This window comes from Rhagoletis pomonella, unplaced genomic scaffold (genome assembly GCF_013731165.1).
Source record: "Rhagoletis pomonella isolate Grant_MI unplaced genomic scaffold, Rhpom_1.0 Rhpom_scaffold_00002, whole genome shotgun sequence".
Classification (NCBI taxonomy): Eukaryota; Metazoa; Arthropoda; class Insecta; order Diptera; family Tephritidae; genus Rhagoletis; species Rhagoletis pomonella.
In genome coordinates this window covers 23,006,730-23,012,264 of record NW_023458556.1, presented here as the reverse complement: position 1 = coordinate 23,012,264, position 5,535 = coordinate 23,006,730, and the positions used below count along the sequence as shown (strand labels likewise).

The 5,535-nt window shown below is 30.8% G+C and overlaps 1 protein-coding gene across 1 annotated transcript in view; it reads left to right on the top strand.

Moving 5' to 3' along the window:
* The first annotated feature begins 1,697 nt into the window (after nucleotides 1–1,697).
* LOC118733305 (CAD protein) overlaps nucleotides 1,698–5,535 on the top strand; it is a 32,075-nt gene continuing 28,237 nt past the window's right edge. Inside the window, exon 1 of the mRNA XM_036462654.1 lies at nucleotides 1,698–1,843. The gene's annotated coding sequence lies outside the window, so the exon portion shown is untranslated. The remainder of the gene's footprint in view (nucleotides 1,844–5,535) is intronic.

Sequence of the window (5,535 nt, the reverse complement as noted above, 5' to 3'; positions counted from 1 at the left end):
TTTTTTTTTTATATGAAAGAAGGTGCGCGACATCCTTTGGAAAAAACAATTCTCAAAAATCATTGGCAATTTCTAGCGACTTGAAACTTCCACTTAATTGTAATACAACTTTATATGCTACAAAACTGCATACTCAAAGTCGAATTTCGATAATTTTTTTCTGTATGATATTCAAGAAATCGGTTCTTGTGTGTGCATATATTTTGACGCTGACTGTATTTCTGGTGAACAGTGTTTTGGAGTCAGTGAATTAAATCGAAAAAAAAAACAGATTAATCACACTGCGCCATACAGGTTTATATATGTATTTAAGCATGCCCATATCACTTGTTGATTTTTGCTCGCTTATCAAAACTTTTTTACTCTGCTTTGCGAGCAGTACTAGATTCTAGAATTCTACATGAGAACAATAATACCCATGCAAGTTAAAGCAGTACTCAGAGCAGCAAAGAGAGGCAATTTCAATTAGTATAAAAAATGCCGGTCTCCGATGCTATTGCGAGAGAAGCAAGTTATGCTACCAGAACTCGAAAGGCAAGTTAGGTTGTTTAGTACTATAAGCGTATTGATTTACATATAAACACACATACATAAGTATACATAGTATATAAATGTAGGTTATCTGGAGATGCCACCATCTAGTTTAAATTGTAAAAGCACTGATAAAATTATCATCAAACATTTTTAAGAGATATTACATATTTATTTTGTATATTGTTTAGTTATGCCTTTAAAGTCATTATTTGTACAAAAATTATCCTTGCATCGATAAAAAATAATATATTTCTATTGATTCTATAATACAATAAAATATCTTTGTTATTTTTATAGTGTAATTATGTCTTTTTCAAAAAGCTTTATACCATGATTTTTTTAAGGAAAGATGACAAAAAAAAAACAAAAAAAGGCTATATAGTAGAAGTTATTTCGGCGAACATCACATCTTCTCATCAGACTTCTTTCACTAGACTTCAGCAATATCCAACCCGCACCATCGATGTGCAAAATTAGTACAGTGCTGAGTTAAGCACACCCTATAAACTTATACATAATACAAATACATAAATACAAATTACTCCAAACAACTTAGACTTTGCTGCTTTTTCAATTTTTCCTAAAGAACAATTGCTGTATAAAGCTCAATAACCTTGTTGAAATAAAATAAAAAGATTTATTTATGGATATTAAAATAAAATTATGGCAAATTTTTTTCGCTTTCCATGGAAATATATTAGTCTTAACGATTTAATCAAAGCTTCGAGACTTTCGGGGGTTTGAGACTTTTCACAGTTTAAGAAAATACCCCTTTATTTGAAAAATTACTGAGCGACAAATAGCACCAAAGGCGATATAACGCCGAAATTGGCTTGCCAAATTTGATGAAAAAAATACAGAGGTTCTTTTTAAAATACATACATACATAATTTTGGAAATCTTACATTATTCCTTTTTGAGACAGTTGGATATTTAAAAGTTTTTCAAAACTGCTCTTAACTTTTTTTATCATAATTTTTATTTAGTCAAGCTAAAAGAAACAAAAGCTTCGACGAACTATGCATATTGGAATCTCTCTTCGAAATCCCCAAAATTTTTTCAAAATATTTCTCTCAAATTTTTTAGCGTAAAAATATACATAAATATATGGCAACATTGTCCAATACTTTGTCTCTACTTTAATATAAGCTCCAGCAATTTAGTCGTGTGCTAGCGACCAGTCGTGAAGGTAGTGTTTCCTTCTCCAGTTCGGTTGTGTTTTGCAGATACAGCAAAAGCCACGTGGAAAATTTTAAAAGTGAAAATTGTTTGCTTTCTTTAATTTTTGTTTACATTTTCAGTAGACAAAGTGAGTGATAATTAAGCTTATAAAAATATATACATACTTAACCATAAATAAATCCTGAAAATTCAAATGCAAAATTTAAACTTGTCACATACATACTAACTGATGAACGTGCGCACTTTTTACTAGGAGTTCGTGAGTGTGTGTGTGTGTGTGTTTTTGTAAGAGGAAACATGTGGCAAATGCCTGTGGAAATTTTAAGGAGTTAATCAATTTTTGATGAAATTCGATTTTAATAACCAGGTGTACATTGGACTCTTAGCCAGATAAAATATTTCTTAATATATTACTATTTATCAAAAGGTCAGACAATCATACGACTACATTCATACATATGTGCATTAGGGTGCATCACCAAAAGAGTTGTGTTTTTTTCACCGGAAATATAAGATTTGTTATATTTTGAAATAATTTGATAAATTTTTAAGAAATTGTATGCAGTTCTGGCGGCCGCTGTGGTGTAGTGGTTAGCAGTGCGCGCTACCATTCCGCTGGGCCTGAGTTCAAGCCCGGTTTAACCCAAAATAAAAAAATAAAAACAATCGCCTTTCGTAGTCGGCGTAAAACTGGTGGCGCCTCCCCTTTGTGTCACAACATCAAGGCGCACGCCACAAATCGGAGTAGAAGCTCGACCAAACACTAACCCGATCTTTGAAGTTATTTTCAATTAGGTCCAGCTCAAGTAAATCTTAATTTATTTTAAGAAAAATTGTAGCGGAAGTCTTAAAATATTATAGATTGTATATTTCCGTTGGAAAAATAGAACTGACTTGTTTGTGATACACCCTAATTTACATGCATACAAACTTATGTACACATGTATTGTATACAAAAGGCTCGTTGCTTGCTTGTAGGTACGTAACTAGCCTTAAAACCGGTTCATTAAGCATTCGGCCTATATACACACCAGGGATGTTGCGAATATTTGCATTCACATTCGGGTGTAGAATCTGGAGAAATTAAAAAAAAAAGTGTTATTAAGGCTCAATTGAAGGCCTATCTTAAAGAAAAACGAGCTCATCTCGGTGAAAATTCTCTCGATTGGAGGAAAATAGACTAAAAAACGACAAATTGACAGATCTGGCCCACAAATATGTATTTGAGGGCTCCGGCCGCCAGCGTTCCAAGTGAGCAATTGTTCAGTGCAGCCGGCCTTATATACGCGCCGCTAAGAAATCGCCTCATGGGAGAAAATGCAGCAAAATTACCTTATTTGAAATATAATATGCTCCTTTTGAACCTTGACTACTATATTAAAATACTCTATAGGATAAGCACTCGTTCAATGTTCTAATAATTTACAAAATTTTAAAGTAATAAAAACGATGACTTAGTTGATTATATCTTTTTCAATGTTATTCCTAACATTCGCATTCGCATTCGCACATTCGCATTCCGAAAATTAGCATTCGCATTCCGAAAATTCGCATGTGAAAAATGTGGCATTCGAAACATCCCTAATACATACATATCTCCCTTGAACAAGTTTCGGATTCTACTTTATAACTCCAGTACGTACTGCATATATATTACATTTACAAATACGCTCACGTACATATGCTCGTACACACTATTAGAATGCAAAATAAAGTACATACGTATTTTTTCTGCAAACAAAAAGAAAACAACAAAAATTGAAATAAACAAGCCGAACCTTATACCCGTAATTGAAATTGAGCTCATTTGGAATGCCAGCTGGTGGTAGTGCGATCAACTCAAACAAAAAAAGAAATTTATATATTTTTTTTTGCATAAATCAATGCATAGGACCTACCTCCAATTGATGCAAATATTTGTTTCTTCATGACTATATACACTGACAAAAAAACTACTTATTGTTTCGTATGTTTTGATTTTTTTTTTGTTTTTATCACATGGTGTAGTAATAAAGAATGTTTTCTTTCTTTCGGTCCCATATACAAATTTCGCTGTCGGTCACAAAAAAGTAGTAGTCGCATACCGTCTTCAAAAATGACACAACTCAAAAACATTTTTTTGCTGAATAAATTCGTACGATTTTTCTCAAATGAATGAAAATGTCATCTCTATGATTATATTTTCTAACTAGAAAACTACTGGTGTATCTGATTTTATATCAATTGGGTTGAATCTGTACAATCCACTAGCAGTTATATTTCCGGAGTTGATTTTTGAGATGTGCCTCTTTTTAAGACGGTGTGCGATGTGTTCGTGCAAACAGCTTCAATAAATTAACTGATAAAATACGTACATACTTTTACATATGTATGTAGATCACAATTCGATTTTCAGTGTCATACTTATGTATATATGGGCATTAGGGTGGCCCTTATTTCGAAAAAAAATCGGATGCTCGGTCTCACCCCCTAGAAATGTGTGAATAGCCTAAAGACTAAACTATACAAAGGGTGAGGTCATTCAAAAAATATTTAGAGGTGGCTCAAAGCGCTCAAAGTTTTCCATGTATTTTATATGGCGAAAAAAACTATTTTTGGTAGAAATTGTATAGAATCCTTGAAAAGCAATATTTTTCAATGGGTAAACTCTTTTTCGCTTCGCTTATTTTTCTCCATATAACTAAGGGCCATCCTAATGGACATACGTATGCTTATTTTTATTTATTGTGCCGGTATACCTATGTACTTATATGAATTTATATATTTACTAACACATACTTAGTCTTATGCTGCCGCTCGATTTCGACAAACTAGTTTCTCTCTTATTGAGAAATTTAAATTTTAGCTCTCTGTTGAAAACGTAATTCGTTAAGTTAAAACGAATTGTTTTAGTTTTCGTTGTTGGTTTTTATATATATGTACGTACATACCTCAAGCTTTGTGTGTTTGGAGAGCGACAAATGTGCGCACGTGCTCTAAGAAAATACATATGTAAACAAAAAGGCATGCCGGTGATAACAGGTAAAAAATGTATACCCTTTTTGACACAGGCATAAATAGAAGTGACATCCTTTTAGCGAAACAATTGTTTACCAAATTTTTTTAAGTATACATATGTATATATGTATTTGTATGTATGTAATGCGTATGTTTTCAATAAAATTATATTTATTATTTTTAAATCTATAACTTGATCATTGCTTTATTATCGCACAGTTTTATTTTATTTAATTAAATTTAATTCTGTTTTATTTTATTTGATTCTTTTATGTTCAGATATTTGATTTTATTTCATATTATTTTACTTAATTTTATTTTAATTTATTTAATTTTATCTCATTTTATTCAACAATTTTTATAGAGCTTGAGGCCGTTTTTAATGAAAAACTTATTGTGGAAAAGCAACAATAATTTGAAAAAAAAATGGTAGAAGTGATAGCTATTTCGGAAATCACCACATTTCCTCATCAGACTTCTTTCAGTAGCATTCTAATCGACGATCCCACTGACTCAGCCAGTTGCCTGCGCACTGTGCTAAGTTCGTCTTGGGAATTCTTGTTGCTTTTTCTCACTATTTCATTTGTTACTTCATTTTATCTAATTTTATTTTATTACATTTCATTTAAATTTATTTTCATTTCATTTTATTTACTTCTTTTATTTAATTTAATTTAATTTTGTTTTATTTAATTTAATTTAATTTAATTTTATTTAATTTAATTTAATTTAATTTAATTTAATTTAATTTTATTTTATTTGTTTTATTTTATTTTATTATATTTCATTTTATTTTATTTTATTTTATTTTATTTTATTTTA